Here is a 17,639-nt window from a genome sequence, read left to right on the forward strand (position 1 = left end):
AGCAATAATTTAAACAGCGTACTTAACATGATGTTAACACATGACCTAATTCAAATAGTCCAGGAACCAACACGTGTGCAAGGAACTAGCAAATCTGTATTGGATTTGGTATTTTTGCCTAGAGGGTTACCTGAATACATTGTTGAAGTTGTGGAAGGCATCTTCGACCACCCGCTTGTCAGTGTTCGCTTGCTCATTGTCGCTTGTACTCAATCTAATAACCCTGTGAAACGGTCTGTCAAAGACTACTCACGTGCAGATGATGCTTTCATTATAGAACATTTGGAAACATGCCTCATAAATTTTAATGATACTGATTTGAATGCACTTTGGCGCCGCTTTAAAGGTATGTAGAACTACTGTATAGATAAGTTTGTGCCGAGCAAAGGTAAACTTGTTCACAGAAAAACGCCATGGATGACGCGTGAAATAATCCACTTAAAGCGAAAGATAAAAAGGTTAAAGAAACAGCACTTGCATTTAGATCATTTCAAGGATTTAAAAGAAGGGCTTGCACGCGCAGTACACTCTTCGAAAGAACACAATTTTAATACAGTGCTTCCAAATTTCATTGTAGAGGAACCAAAAAAGTTTTGGAATTATATAAGCGAAAAAAAGAAACCAGTGTCGCAAATTTTGGTTGATGGTTCTGTAGTTACCGATCACGGGGATATTGCGCACCACATCAATGACTACTTTCACAGTGTCTTTTCAGATTCCGGTGCTTGCACATTCAGTGACGCAGTGTTTGACCTCTGTGATGTAAATTTTATTTCATACCCTAGCGTAGTTTCAATGCAACTGAATTTAAAAACTAAATCATCATGTGGTCCCGACAACCTTTCAAACGTGTTCCTGAAGCGATATGCTGAATCTGTTGCAAAGTTTCTAGTTTTTATATTTCGTGTTTCATTACTTCATGCACGATTACCGAGCGACTAGAAGATAGCCAGGGTTGTGGCAATACACAAGAACGGTGACCGTGCATTATTACAAAATTACCGTCCAATATCGCTTACGTCACCATGTTGTAAACTAATCGAACATATTATTGCCAACCAGATTAATGAATTTTTAGATGCGCACGCAGTCCTCTCTAATTTCCAGCACGGGTTTAGAAAAGGATACTCAACAATTGCACAACTAGTGACAGTTATACATTCACTCGCTTCATGTCTTGATAAGAATGCCCAGATTGATGCAATATTTCTTGACTTCAGCAAAGCTTTCGATAGAGTTCCCCATGACAAACTGATATTGAAACTCAGGCGCATTGGCCTCCTGGAAATTTCGATCATATGGATATCAAATTATTTAACCAATCGCTACCAATTTGTCGCAGTTAATGAGCAACAATCAGGTTGCCTTCCAGTCGGCTCTGGCGTGCCCCAAGGAAGTGTGCTGGGGTCATTATTATTTTTATCGCATATTAATGACATTCCCAGTGAACTTGATCCGAATGTGCAAATCAGGTTGTTTGCGGATGATTGTGTGCTCTTTCATGAAATAACTTCAATTGATGACCAAATCTATCTTAACTCCTCTCTTGCTAAGATTTTTGAATGGTGTGAAACGTGGGACATGAAACTTAACACTGATAAGACCGTCTTTCTTCGCTTCTCTCGCAAAAAAGCTCCGCTTTCCTTTAATTACAGGCTAGGTTCGTCGCCTTTGCTGGAAGAGACTAAATATAAGTATTTGGGTGTAACACTTACTAACACTTTTTCATGGAATTTACATATAGATAACATCTGCTCTTCTGCACTCCGCAAACCATACTTCTTAAGACATAAGCTTAAAACTTCTCCCCCTAGCGTAAAATTACTTGCTTACAATTCACTAATTAGACCGAAACTCGAATACGCATGCGTTGTCTGGGACCCGTTTACTAAACACAGTATCACCCGCCTAGAAAAGGTATAGAGAAAAGCTGTAAGGTTTATTTACTCTAAATTTTCCCCGTATGACTCACCCTCTGAAATAATGCAGGTTAATGGTATTCAATGTCTTGCACAACGAAGAAAAAAATTTACGTTTCGAATTTCTTTACTTGCTTTGGAAACAAGAATTATCTATTAACCCTGCCCCATATCTGTCGCTTTCAACGTGGAGGTATACACGCCACCATCATCCTAATTCTTTGAAGCCGTATTTTGCGCGAACAGATTTATTCATGTTTTCATTTTTTCCTCGCACAGTAACGGACTGGAATGATTCTTTATTGCCTTTCGCCACACTTTGATGTTTACTAACTTTGTTATTATTGTTTTGTTTGTCATTTTACCCACCCTGCTTGGACCTCTATAAGGTTTGCAGTATTGAATAAAGAAATAAAGAAAGAAAGAAAGAAAGAAAGAAAGAAAGAAAGGAAGAAAGGAAGGAAGGAAGGAAGGAAGGGAGGAAGGAAGGAAAGAAGGAAAGAAGGAAGGAAAGAAGGAAAGAAGGAAAGAAGGAAAGAAAGAAGAAATGGGCCTGATTGACGGACCGCCAGCGCATCTTCCACTGAAAGAAGGAGCCACACTAAAATTATTCAAGGCCCGTTCTCTTCCATTTGCTTGGCGCGAAAAGGTATCCAAACAGATTGAAAGGCTTGTAACCATCGGAGTGTTGTCCCCTGTAACACACGCAGATTGGGCTACACCAATTTTGCCGGTACTAAAAAATGGATGGCACCGTTCGAATCTGCGCAGATTTCAAAGTAACCCTAAACCCTGCATATGAGCTGGAGCAATAGCCGCTACCTGTCATTGATGACATTTTTGCGTCTTTGAATGGCGGCGAGCAATTCAGCACGCTCGACCTGCGTGACGCCTATAATCAGATCTCTCTCGATGACCAGTCCAAGAAAATGTGCGTTATTAATACGCACCGGGGGGTTTTCTGCTACAACCGCGTGCCTTTCGGTATAGCTTCTGCGCCTGCAATTTTTCAACTGAAAATCGACACTCTTTTGCAAGGCATATCAGGTGTCCAGGCTTACCTCGACGATATACAGATATCGGAAAAACACGGTGGCACCGAAACATTAAGGTTGGTGCTCCAGCGTTTCCAGGAGCACGAGGTTAAGCTCAGACTGGACAAATGTAAATTTCGCGAGGCGTCTGTTTCCTACTTAGGTCACCGAATTCACCGCGAAGGTTTACATCCTACAGAGCAGCATATCGAAGCAATCATGCAAGCTCATTGTCCGCAAAATGTGCAGGAGCGGCGTGCATTTTTGGGCATGATTACTTTTTACGCAAAGTTCATGCCGAATTTATCATCCGTCCTTTCACCCTTGTACGAGCTGCTAGAGAAGAACACTCGATGAATTTGGGGAACCGAGCAAGAGGCAGCATTTATGCAAGCCAAGGCCTTCGTGAGGAAGAGGTACTTGCCATTTAAATCCGGCTGCAGACCGAAAGCTGGAGTGTGACATGTCGCAACATAGGGTTGGCGAAGTGCTATTCCACGCTTATGGCAAGGTGAACAAGCCTATAAATTTGCGTTCGCGAACCTTAACAAAGGCTGAAAGGAATTACTCTCAACTCGAACACGAACCCCTTGCCCTTGTTTTTGGCGTAACAAGTTCCGAGATTTTCTCGTAGGTCGAGAGCTCACAGTTTTTATCGACCACCAGCCTCTCCTGGAATTGCTGAGGGTAGATCGACCGACCTCATCGCTGGCAGTCGCTCGCATACAACGTTGGTCTCTGTTTTTTGCAGGTTTCCGTTACAAGCTCCAGTACTTGACAGGTAAGCAGCTTCTACATGCCGACGCACCGAGTCGACTGCCACTCCCTACGACAGAGTTGCAATCAGACGATCCCTCTGATTACATTCTTGCTCTGGAAGGATTCGAGGACGGAACAGTGTCAGTTGATGAACTGAAGCAATTAACTGCTATTGACCCGCAACTTAAAAGGGTTGCGCTGTTGACAAAGCATGGCTGGCCATCGACCGCAAGAGGTATATAAGATGGAAGTATTATTTCATTTTTCGATAAAAGGCTAGGTCTCTCGTTGGCCCATGGGCTGGTTTATTGGGGTCACCGAGTAATAGTGACGAAAGAAGCACGACGTCGTGTTTGGCACCTACTGCATGAAACACAGCAGGTGTCGTCAGCTATGAAAGCAGTTGCCAGATCATGCTTTTGGTGGCCAGGATTGGACCGCGACATAGAACGACTAGCAGCAACTCGTCAGAATTATATCCAAAACTTGCCCATGCCAGCCGCAGCACCGCCAAAGAGCCCGCCGACTGCTCGAGAACCGTGGTCAAGGATGCATGTCGATTTCGCAGGGCCATTTGTGGGAAGCATGATTCTCGTTGTAGTGGATGCGCACAGCAAGTGGGTTGAGGCAGTTCCTATGAGGCAAGCTACTACTACAGCTACAGTGAATTGCTTGCTCGAGATATTCAGCAGGTTTGGCATTCCAAGGACTGTAGTCTCTGAGAACGGAATTCAATTCCCCAGTGATGAATTCGCTACCTTCATGAAAAAGAATAATATTCGATCGCCAGTGTATCACCAACAGTCGAATGGGTTCGGCTGAAAGAGCAGTCAGAACGATAAAGGGTGGCCTCTAAAAAAAGATGAAGGGGGGGGGGGGGAGTTTAGATAACCAAATTTCCAGATTTCTTTTTAATTACAGAAGGATACCTAACACCTCGGGCAAGTCTCCTTCAAATGCGCTTCTTGGCTATTGCCTCCGGTCTCGTCTGGACACATGCTTCCCTCCCATCGTTAAAGATTGTCTCGGAGCCAGATGAATGGACACCACTTCTACCTGGAGCTGCAGTGTATGCACGTAACTTTGGCGCAGGTGAAAAATGGCTCCCTGGAACAGTCACGTCTACAGGAGGGTCACGAATGGTCACCGTACAGACACCAGCCGGACCGGTCAGGTGTCATGTCGACCAGGTGCGTGTCGGACACAGAACTCCCCCACGTGCGCAAGATCATAACCCAGCGGAAGGCAATGCTTTGCGAGCGAAGACGCCATCGCCGGTCTCGCAAGACAAAGAAGTCGAGCGCGCGGTCCCTCGAGCAGATACCCCACGTCCAGTGGCTACATCACCGGCGGATTCGTCAGCAGCACAGAAGAAAAAGGCTCTCGGCAGCGGCAGGAAGAAACTGCATCGACACAGCCACCGTGCATGCCGCCACCACAGCGACGTTCCACGCACGGAACACGTGGCGTCTGTTTCGCGCTCTCATCGATGCAATACAAACACGCACGGAAACCCAACGCCCATGCCTTGCACAACTTTACACGAAAGACAACAAAGCTAGCGCACACGCTCAGGGATCGATACCTGTGCACCACTAAGGACGCCCGGCCGGCGTCGTACTCGTATGCAGGCGAGAGAGAACACGGAGCTGGACAAGCCGTTCCAGCTCCAGCACATCCGGGCGGCTTTAAGCAAGATGAAGCGGGCCACTGCACCCGGGCGCGACAAGGTTACGGTCAAGCTCTTTGCCAACCTTCCCGACGCAGCCTACGCCGCGCTCCTCAAATACACCAATAGCATTTGGGTCGGAGAGACTCCTCTCTCTCTCGGTTGGAAATCGGCTGTCATGAGCTTCTCTCCGAAGGTTGGAAAACCTGTTTATGTGGAGAACCTTCGCCCCATCTCCCTCGCGTCTTGTGTCGGCAAGGTCATGGAGACCATGGTGCGCGACAGACTCTCTGATTTTCTCGAAACAGAGCACACTTTCGCGGACACAATGTTCGGTTTTCGCCCTCACAAGTCAGCCCAGCATATACTTCTGCAGCTCCACCACGACATCTTAGATCCTGTCGAATGTCCTCACAACGACAAGGTGATCCTGGCCTTTGACTTTAAAGGCACATTCGACTACGTCAAACACGAAGTAATCCTGGACCACCTCAGTAACACCAACTGTGGCCACAAAATATTCCACTCCATAAGACAATTTCTTACAGACAGTCAAGCCTACATACGCATACAAGATGCGGAACATGGGCCATACACTATCGGCTCGAGGTGAACACCCCAAGGCGCGGTCCTGTCTCCCATGCTCTTCAATTTGGCAATGCTTCATCTTCCCTCCAAATTCTCTTCTTTGCCCGGGATGCATCACGGTCTTTATGCGGATTACATTACGATCTGGGCCACGCAAGGTAAACGGGGCCACATGGAATCCTGCCTGCAAGCAGCGGCGACCCTAGTCGACGACTACGCGACCTACTGCGGACTCCAGTGCGCCCCATCTAAGTCAGAATTTGTGCACATACGTCCCTCCCCTCGGGACACAACCCCGATTCGAATCAGTCTCCCCTCGGGACCGATCCGGGAGTCCAAGGAAATCCGCGTCCTTGGCCTCTTCATACACCATCAACGCAGGGTGGACACTACCCTAGCCAAACTTCGCACGTGAGAGACCAGGTGGGCCGCATGGTCCGCCGGGTCTCCAAAAAGCGGGGCGGATTACGAAGCAAGGATGCACTGCGGCTTGCCCATGTTTTCGTAATGAGTAGAATCCTCTACTCAACCCCCTACTTGCACCTGTGCAAACACGATGGTGAGCAACTGGAGGTCATCCACCGGAAAGTCATTAAGCCGGCTCTTGACCTCCCGGTCGCTACGTCCAACCAGCGACTTCTGGCCTTAGGCGTGGTAAACACATTCAGGGAGCTTCGAGAAGCCCACTTAGCCAACCAATACACGCGGCTTGCACAGATCACCTCCGGTCGCCGGCTCTTGGACCGGCTACACATCAAACATGACTACCATATTGAGGAAAGGGAGAGAGTGCCAGAACCCCGGAGACGCGCCCTCCGGGTCCGACCCTTTCCCCGCAACATGTCCAGAGAAGACAATAGCGGTAGTCGCCAGGCGCGCTCGGAAGCTTTGGCGCGATACTATGGTAACCAACAACAAGTGTATTACGTGGACGTTGCCGGCCCACACCACGGGGGTGGTACACGGCCGCTGTCGTACACAGCACAAACACATTTAACGGGCTCACTATCAAAGCCTAGAGCGCAACACACGCGGAGGAGATTGCCATTGCTCTGGCTCTCACTAATCGCAAGTCGAAACACATCATCACCGACTCGCGAGGGACCTGTCGGAACTATGAGTTGGGCTGGGCTCCCACGCTTGCCTGGCGCATTCTGCAATATAGCTGCCGATGCGAAGATCCTGCTCCGCGTAACCTGATTTTGGCCCCCGGTCACCAGGGACTCCAAGGAAACCAGGCCGATCAGGCCGCCCGCGCACTCTCTCCCCAAGCTATCTCCTTGCTCTTGGAAGCCTACTCCCAATCAGACAATCTGGCCCTTATATTCAAACACATCACCGATTACTACAAGCAGGTGCACCGGCGCTACCCGGCCCCTTGTAAGGGGCTTGGTCGCGCTGACGAGCGCCTCCTCATCAAAATTCTCACTAACATTGTACTGTGCCCGGCGGTGCTGAAACACTTCAACACATCCTTTGATGGCGCGTGCCAGTTCTGTGGGGACTGGGAGAGAGGACTGGGAGGCAGCCCTGCTCGGCTGTCAGGTGCTAAAGAGCCAAAAGGCCTTGGTTCACCGGACGCGGGCGGCGTTGCTTGCCAATGGGGCCCCGGAATAGGGGCTCCACCTAGTATTGTAAACGGAAAGGGCCAATAGGGCCTACCGCAATCATCTCTGTGTAAAAATTTAATACCCGATAAATGTTTTTCACCATCACCACCAAAAGAAGCCAGTAGAGCGACTTTTTTATTAAGGGAAGAGAAATATTGGGAACACTCTCCCTCCACTATGGCGAACGCTCTGCGTTCACAATGGCGAACGCTATGCCTTCACTACGGCGAACGCCAAGCGCATGCTACTCCCGCTTTCCCTCGTCCCGTCCTCCCCTTACCCTCGCCCGGTCACCTATATAAGCTGGTTGATCTATGTGAATAAACGCTCTTTCTATCCAAAGCGTCGCTTTGTGTTCCATGGAAGCACGGCACGCGCAATGCGCGTACTAGCTTTGTAACAATGACGCAATCCCCGTCCAACATGTACAGAGGCCAAAACGCATGTCTAGAACACGCTCTGAGCGTGTTTTTGGCTTAACACGCGATAACTAGCGATAAGATTTAGTTAATAATGGTCTGGATGTAAAGATGTGCAGATAAATTCATAAAATTTTATCGTCATTTTTTGCCTTCTTGGTCGCAGCGGCGTTGGGAGCTCCGGAACAGCCAGTTTGGTTGTTCTAGGCATGTGTTTTGCCCTCTGTACGCCGAAAGGAAGGCACGAACGTCGTTCTGGAATCCGGTGTGACTAATGACACCAAATTTGAGCTTCGCGAAGTGGTTACGAATTTGGCGAAAATAGTGCTTTCAAAACTTTTCGATCGTTAATCATCCTCGTACACTTTCGACCTTTCTAGGGCCTGCCGATCCTAAAGATCTGTGCACAACCCAGGTAGCATATGAACAAATAAGAACAGTGGTTGCTAACGATAGTTTCACCGTTGCAGTTGTTGGTCACCTGAAGGCCTCTTCTCGCTTCGGCGCCGTGGCATTTATCTGAAGTGCTTTCGTATATGCGTAGGTGGAAGAATCAACGGCTGGAATGAAATGCTGCTGGTGTCCAATTGGGGCGACCGAAAAAAATTCGCACTCTCCATTTAGAGGCACAGAGACTCTCCCTTCCATGAAGCCAGGTGCCTGAACGCGGACGGGAAGCCATCTTTTTCGTCATCAGAAAGGTATGCGCAGACTCGCCGTTTCCTTGCGGCCTCGAACGGTAGCGCAAAACACACATTCAAGGAAAGATGTCCAACAACGAAACGGCGCAGCGCGAACGATAAAAGGAAGGAAATCAAGAAAAAACAGCGCACCTAGACAAAAAACACTGCCACAATTTTGAGCGCTTTTCTCTCCCTAATCGGCGACGTCAGAGGCGTGAGGGAATATCCAAAGTGCCTTTCTTGGATTGCACCGCACAGCCACGAGAGATATGGGGTGATATATGCCATACGTGGGGCTTCGATATTCTATTCACTTGACACCAGTAACACCTATCCCGTCATTAGCAATTCTCATGTGCCATGAAAACACCTTATCATTAGTTTGTAAACTATTTTAATGAAATCTCATAGCCCTAATAGTCATACAGCGCGGCGAGGACTTGTCTCGCTTAGTTCGCTTCACAGCTTTCCCTGCGGTGTCGTTTCTAGTTGCCTTAACTAGCAAGGGTGGCCGCCGCCGTCGCAGCGCCACGAGCGCCACGGACGGCGTTATTGCTGCGCGCGCGGAAACTCGATGCCCGTTGAGGTTCGAGAACGCGCGCCGCTCTCAGCTAGCGAGGCGAGGCCTAGTGCGGACACTTTCCCTCTACCTCGTCCCGTCCTGCCTTGTATGTTCTCCCCTGCCCTATCATGCGCGAATGATAGATCGCAACCGTGCTTTCGAGTCGGACGACCTCGATTCCTTAGCGTATTTTTTGTTAGCTGGCGTAATATGTTTTCCGCAATAAACGTCTTGTTTGTGTCATCAGGTGTCGTCGCTTCTTTGTTCCCCCTCAGAGCAAGACTCGCCGTAGTCGGCGGGTCTCGGAAGCCTGCGGCCAATCTACAAGCTAATCTAGCGCGTAGGCACTAACGCGTAGGCGTAGGGGAGAAAATAAAAGCTCAGTGTCTTGAGGAACGTTGACCGATTATGATTACTCACAGACACGATGCTTCGGGACGATCTAAGGAAGATGTTTTCAATTTTGTAACACGAGTTATCGCAAAGCAATGAGACATCATCACCCATAGACCGATGGATTCATATAAGGCGAACACAACCAACACCGAGATTGATGCAGCATAAGAAGCTTACCAACCGCTTGTGTCGGATGCCAATTTACAAAGCACGAAGAGGAAGCACGCGAACTCGCTCATGTCAATATCGGGCGGTAACAGCTAAATATAATATGCGCTGCGACATGAACTTCTACGCTCGCCGGCCGGTACGGAACGCGGCTTCGATGTTTGAGTGCGGACTCGTCTGCCGAAGAGACAAGTCGAAAACAATTTGGCGGCGCTGTTTAACAATATTTTATCCCGCACTCCGCAAAATGGCGTGATAAACGAGAGAAACTGAAAAAAGAACTTATTGAAAAAGAAAGATCAGAGCAGGTTCTGGCTGCGGTCTTAATCCAGTAAAGCTCAACTGAACTTTATGCGGCAGCTCCTCGCCAAAACAGAACGCTTATGCGGTGCGGTTTTCAAATATCACAAAAAACTGCCGAGTACCGTGTTTTTTCAGGATTTGACTAATAGTGTACTACATGCCGTAAAGTCAGGCAAACGTTTTCTAGATGTGCAGTGATTTTTGTTTTCATTTGAAGGACTTCTTTGCGCGGTAACTTGTGGCCAGCATGTCCATTTGATTATTTTGCCCTATTTAGATCCGGAAGATTACATGAATTCGTATTTCTGACAACAAAACCGTGCTGTTGTATTCCCTGTACAGATAAAAATTACTGCAGCTTACTACGATCGCTGGCCCAATTTCTGTCAACTTTTTTCGGGAGATTCCTAAATCAATGTCACCCGGAGGAGCAATGAGATCCCCCTGAAACAAGTTCCTGGCTCTGGGAGCGCCAGAGGCAAAGCCGTCCGAAGCAGAGACAATCCGAAAGCACCACAGGACTGGACTCTAAAAAACGTGTGAACAGCAGCAAAGGTTGAAAAACTTAAGCATTGCGTGTGCTGTTAAAATCAACCCGGTAAGTTACCTGTGAAACTTGAAAGAAATTACCAATGAACACTTCAAATACTCCCAGCTTAAACTGCATCGTCTTCTAGTGCAGTTTTTCCTGTTTGCCCGAAAAACTTCCTCTGCATGTTGTCGTAAATATACGGTAAAAAGAACGACTTCATAGCAGGAAAGACGGTGTGTGTTAGAATGGTAATCACACGCATACGCTGAAAATGACGCTGCAGGACTTTTTTATCTGCAGGTGTAAAACTTCGCACATAGCGCCTGGCTGTGACGCTCCTGGCCGCTGTCGTCAGCGCGCAGTGGCCTGCCTACGAGGCGGCCGCGTACAAGAGCACTGCTTGCGAATGCACACCGGCGATCCACAATCCTGTTCCGCTTCGGTGCTTCAGTGCGCATATCTGTGAACAGGAAAAGAAACGGAGTGAAAGGGAATAAAAGAAGACATTTTAAAAGCGAGTATTTCGACAAATGAGGGAATAGTCATGAATCTGAGCCGGCAGAGCTTCCATATATATTTTTTTGAATTTTTGATATCATTATTATTATTTCTATTCAGACTCCAATACGGCACAACTGTTTGAGACCCTCATCAAGATTATAAAAGTACAGATAGCACACTCCTAAATTCCAGTCTATACTCTGCATACTATAGCTTCTCTCCTTAAATCTCGCGTCTTTCTCTTGTTCATAATATATTTCATCACTCAAATTCACGCTTTGAACTTATACACCTTTGAAATCATGATTTTACGTGTATTTATCAGAGTTTGAAGGACGGTATACCATACCGCAGAACCAGAGCTTTTTTACCGTCGTTTCTGCCACCTATACCCTTTACCAGAGGAAAACGGGCACCAGGTTTTTCCTTCTCAACCGCATAAGGGGGCTGTAGAGAACCTCTCAAGACCGAAAGGAGTCAAAACGTGGGGGCAAGTGTTCAGTTTTCTTTACACAGATTCAGAGCTTAGGCGCAGCCGTAAGTGCTTCGCCACGCGGCTCAGAAACAAACCACCGTTGCCAGTTACTTTTAGAAAACACGGTATGTGAACAGAGTGGAATCGTCTTTCCGCACGTACGATAGCCATTCAAGGTAAGGACTTGTTCAAATATGCCTTAACTAATAGGGCACAATAAATCAACCTTTGTAACAATTGTGTTATTGTTTGTCCCATTATTTTCTTTTCTATTCCTTTTCTATTCCTTTTCTGTACCCGGTCAGAATTGAATTTACTATAAATAATTATATTTATCGTGATAAATCAAAAATTAATCACAAAGGCAACTTCCGTTCTGGTGTTCCACGAGACAGATGTCATAGATATTTAAATAGGTATTGCATTAACTTTTTGCATCAGACTTAAATTATAATATGCCTGATAAGTTTTGTTATTACCTTTTATGATGGAAAATGTTGCACCACAACTAATGATGTATGAAGAACACACAGCAGCATCTTTTTCAAGCACTTCCAGAGTATTTCTTTTCTATTGCATATCCAGTAATCATCCACATAAACTGAGAGAAATTTGCACTTAAACCTCTTGGCTTTTACCTGCTATATATTGCATCCGCATCACCAAATTTATTAGCGAAAAACTGTGCCTATTATAGACAGCCAACAACACTTAGGTTGTCTTTTATTGCCAGTATATGAGCTTGAGCCCGCCGTATAAAACGCTCTAATTAGGTGAATGTAGGTTATCGACGGGGCAGTTTGCTCTGATCATTGCCGTGACTTGCTCTGAACTGTTCCACTTTTAAGGCAACATCTCACATATATCTTTTTTTTTCTAGATATTTACAGTCTGCTTAAGGGGCCGTTAACATAGAAATTTTATCTGGTGTTGAAAAGACGTTAGAAAGAAAATGGCATTCTGGATGTTTCATTTTGAATGCATCACGAAACATACAGAAATGCACCTTAACCTTGTCAGCACAAATTAGTGAGAATCTCTTGAAGGACAAAAAAAAATATAATCCGCAACATGCTAACCAATTTATTCACCTGTGCATAGAAAACTCCACTCAGAAGTCATCAGAAATGCCTGTGAGTATGATACCTAAATCATTATAATTGAAATCAAAAGCTAACCAAACATTTCTATAAGAGATCTCTTAGGTGTCATAACCGTCGACCACACCAGTGACCATTGAGACACTTCGGCAAACGCACACGTCTCATATATGACAACACGCTAATCGAAAGGAACTAAAAACATAAGGTACATATGCATCTCAAGACGACATGTGAGTGTTAATACACTGCGCAGACTCTTACAGGCACAAGCGAGATTATAGACTTAAGTCTTGCTCTCTGTTTGTGCTGGTATTAACCGCCGACATTTCTAGTTTCTTGGACACCTAAAACACGCTCTATACGATGAGCGCGCGAGCCGCGCATCATATCATTAGAATCTGGCGAGGTGCTGTGGGCGCCTACTGCACATGTTAACAAAGAGCCAGCAAGGCCGCCGTAGCGACGACGGCGAATCAACTCGTTTACCGCGGCGAAGCGATGCTAGCGAAAGTCGGTGCGACGTCGCTTGTCCACCGCTGAGTCGTCGTGCTCTATAAAAGACGCCAGGTGGGCATTGAAGACAAGTGCGCCCTCCCGCGGGATGTTTGACGGATAGCCAATCTCGCCCAGGCTTCCTCGGGCGACGCCACTCCGTGCCACAACTCGCCCCGGAGCCCGCTGTTCGAATGGTGCAGGCCTTGCCGTGTCAGGTGGTGCTCCAGGCTGCGCGCACGCGGACGTGGTCAAAGCTACTGATTTATAATTGATAATTATAATTTATAATTATAATATTGATTTATAATTTATAATAAGGAACCCCTGATAAAAATTTGGGGTTTGTATAGATTCTTTCTACAAAGGGCAATTACGAAAGATACACTTTCCGAATTGGTTGGGCAACGAAGGATTTCGTGGCGCAATCGGGGTTCTGTGTAACATGCATGGCAGCGGCCCTTGCATCTTCAAGCATCGACACCTGTGTAATGATCGTAAAATGAGCATTGGCACGAGTTGTGATATACTAACCTCGACACACGTCTTGCCTCACAACGTCGCTGGGATGTGACACTATAAACTCCGTGCATAGCGTCTTCACGGTGCAACTAATAGAAATTTGAAGCCATGGTATTTGCCTGTGTGTATCTTTGACACAATATGTACTCAAACACATCTGTTATGTTTGCTTGTACAAATTATGATAGAAGCGTAAGTTTTCTTTTACATATATATTCCACCGTTTGTCTGTAATCTCCGCTCATCAAAATTAAGCACTGAGTAGGTATTGATTGTTGTAGTTGTCTTTATCTTCACGCATATGTTGTATGTGAATACTGTATAAGCATTTGTTAAGGATTGGGTTTCATGCGAGTGCTGTAGGGTGCCGTATTCACGTCAGGGCTTTCTTGGGCTTTTGTTATACCTCCAGAAAGACTGCGCAAAAACGCCTGAAAAAATTTAGAAAGAAATATACCGAGCGTCAGTATAGACCTGTGCCATGATTTTATAGTGGTCTTCAAGCGAATTCTGCGTGTCCTCCTAATGCGTGTTTTATAAAGCAGAACCTGTCTTGTCGTTGTTCACTTGACAAAACGAAAGACAGCTGACAAGCAATAGCATGACGTTGAGAACGTTGTTCTCGTCTTCGTGATCACCACTGGCGCCATTGTTGGACTGCGTGCAATGAAAAGAAATAAGTTTTTTTGTAAGGTCTGTAAACAACAGCCCTGAAGACGTGATCTGAGAATCTTAGGCTTTTTTGGTATTTCTAGCTCTCGGTTCTGGCTATTTTTTCAGTGCCGCCAACGCCAGTAGTGCTCTACGTACGCATGGTATGAAAACAGCTAGATGTTTTTCCTTTTAGCACTGGTCGTACCGCCGCTGTGAGTACTCGTGAGAATTCATCGGATGCCGCCGAACGCGAAAAGGATAGCAATTGCCTTTCGTGTAGCTGCCGCTGTAAGAACAGGTTAAACAGCTTTCTACGATCGCATCACTGTGAAAGGTGTTTTGTGGTGTGTTTTCTGTGAGTCGTCGTCTCTATCTTGTGCGCTGGGGATTGTTCGATATGCGTAACCAACTAGCCGGCCAGTTCTTCCTGAGCACATCCTTGTGACTAAACAGGACCGCTCGATAAGCAACTCGACGTCTGGTCGCGGGGAATGCTGCTGGAGTCGCTCACGCGATGCTTGTGATAAGGAGGTCGCCTGGAAGGGGAAATCACTGCCATCTGCCGCGGCTTCGAACTTATAACTTCCCCAGCCTGCAGTAATGACGCATTTATTGCAGAGCTGCACGCGATGCATGAAAGTGATTGTGCCGGCGCCATCGGCACTGTCCCTTCGTTGCGCGTAATGAATCCCTCGGCGACAAATGTTAGTTGCGGATTCCCGTGTCTAAGCGCATATATTATTCGCGGGTACTGCAAACCGCTGGCCTATCAAATATACGTCAGATCAGAATATTATGATGGAAATCCCCATACAAGTGCACACTGTACTATCAGTGGCAAAAGCAAATAAACCACTCAATTTGATTACAAAATTTTATACCGTGTAACATGGCACGCCAAAAAGTTCATTCTGTCCCTGCATGGTTACTTTACGTGAGATGAATACAACAGAGAAAAACCTTTTGCACAAATTCGCAGTATTTGTTGTTAATTCAACATTAAATTTGTGTATGATATTTCGATATTGTATGCGAAAAAAGAAGTTATAAAAGTGAAACAACTGCGCTGGATCACTAAAATCAAGTAGGTATCAATAAATGATTCGCTACACTTGTTTCCCTCTCTTATTGATCACGACTTTAGACTTGGTGGAATAGCAAACACTCCATACACTGCAAAAAAATTCCGTGAACGTTACGTACAAACTCTCCATTACAGAACGAACGCTTGCTCTGTTGCATCTGAAATGGAGGGTCCATCCGTAACACATTCGTGAAGGTGGCTGGCCGTATTATGCATTTTCTGAAACGTATTACTCGCCGTAACTGTTGGCCCCCGGATTAGGCACCACATGACGTCCCATTTCCGATCTCTGTGGTTTACTCTTGTTCAACAATGTCCACAAACTAGCATGGCGAAAATGAGATTAACCCCATGTGCAAAGGTGAAGATCCGAGGGGGGGTGATAATCAAATGAGACCCAAGTGACGCATAATGTTGTTTCAACGTTGAGGGATTGCTACAAATTGTAAGCAACATTAAATAACAAAGGACTTACTTTGCTATAACTTTAAAAGAAGAACGTTGACTTCATAAAAAAATATTTTCACCATGTTGCTAACCACATAACAGGGTAACAATTAATAAATGCAATTAATAAATAATTTAGAAATGCAGCTTAATGAGGTCAAGAGATAAAAAAAAAATTAGACACAGACAATGGTTAGACAACTTCTCTAAATTGAAACTGAACACCAGCTGAAAATACATTACAAACATGATGAAAGTGCACAAGGTGAAAGCCGAATTTCCGTCTGCCGTTTGATAAGGAAACGAACCACTGAGAAAGCCCAAAGCATGGGCAAACAAATTTGTGAATGCAGTGCAATGTAGCAGTCACATCTTTGCTACACAACCATCAATCAAAAACGCTAACTCCTTCACGGATAACAAAAGCACAGGCGCAACAAAATATTGCTAATTGCAATGTTCAATTTATTAGGTACCTATAGCCGGCCATTCATGCCTGGTCTTCCTGCGGATAAATGAAACGCTGCAAAAAAGCAGTGAGCAGCCATAATTGCTGCAGTGACAAGGAGGATGTGCACCGTTGGTGCTGTTCCCTCATCCTGACTAGGAAATAATAGCTGTTTTTTCTGGAATGTACTCTGGAAGCATGAGTTTCCTATCCACCTTTATTTAGCTTGCACTGACACGACCCATCATGAACTCTGCAGCTTTGACAAACATGCAGGCCAGTCGACAGTCACAGAAGACTGTAGAACCCTGCTAACTTACAAAATCCAGTGCTCAGAAAGAAAAATTATAAAAAAATGAGGAGTTCCTTACACGCACTATGTTTTATATGGTACTAAGAATGCGGCTAAGACATGGCATGAATATTGTTTTTTTCTGCTCGTTACAAACTTTCTCGCCTGTGCTAACATATTACTGCAATGTAAATAATGAAACATGCCAGCATTGCACAACATGCTGTAAGACTTACAAAATACACCCCCTACAAGGCTACCACATGCCTCTTAGATGTGGCAATGTTTATATCTACCAAACTATCTAGACTAAAATGAGACACCAAGCCTCTGACATCTGGAGATGTGTACCTCCCATGCAATTAGAGTGATTGGAGATGCTCCTCATTGATGGCATTTCAGTTGCTAGGTGTGGAAGGACCAGATATGAAGGTGAACAACTAGACACCCACTTTTTAAGCAACGTCACAATGAGCAATGTGCCTTGGCTTTTCTTCCATCCAAAAAGTTTTATGTTCCATGTTTACGTAACTGCTTGCATGTGCTCATTTTGGATTGCTGAGAGGTTCTTTTCTTTGTTAAACTAGCTTTAACTCTGGCCTCAGTCTTCTGCACCTTCTTAATTTTTTGCTAGTGTTCACCTTAAGTCATGTGTAAGCTCACGCAGATCTCTACTTTTCTACGTTTCCAACTGTCACGTCTTCTCTGCCTTTGTCATGTCCATCACTGCATCCGACGCCTTCAAGTATGCTGTGTATAATCACCTTAACTAATCTGCCTATTACACATGTATTTTTGTTAGCCACCCACTCCTCTATCTGGCGCTGATAGGCCCTGAGAGTAAATAAATGAATTGTAGTCTAAGCTAAGTCTCAGCAAGCATGCATTATGTTCAGTTTATTTTACCATGTTTACCAGTAAAGAGTGGACGGAAAAAAGCTGCTAAGTGGAGCTTGACATGCCTCTCGCCCCTACACTG

Source organism: Amblyomma mixtum, chromosome 3 (assembly GCF_055824585.1).
Source record: "Amblyomma mixtum isolate Tamu chromosome 3, ASM5582458v1, whole genome shotgun sequence".
NCBI lineage: Eukaryota > Metazoa > Arthropoda > Arachnida > Ixodida > Ixodidae > Amblyomma > Amblyomma mixtum.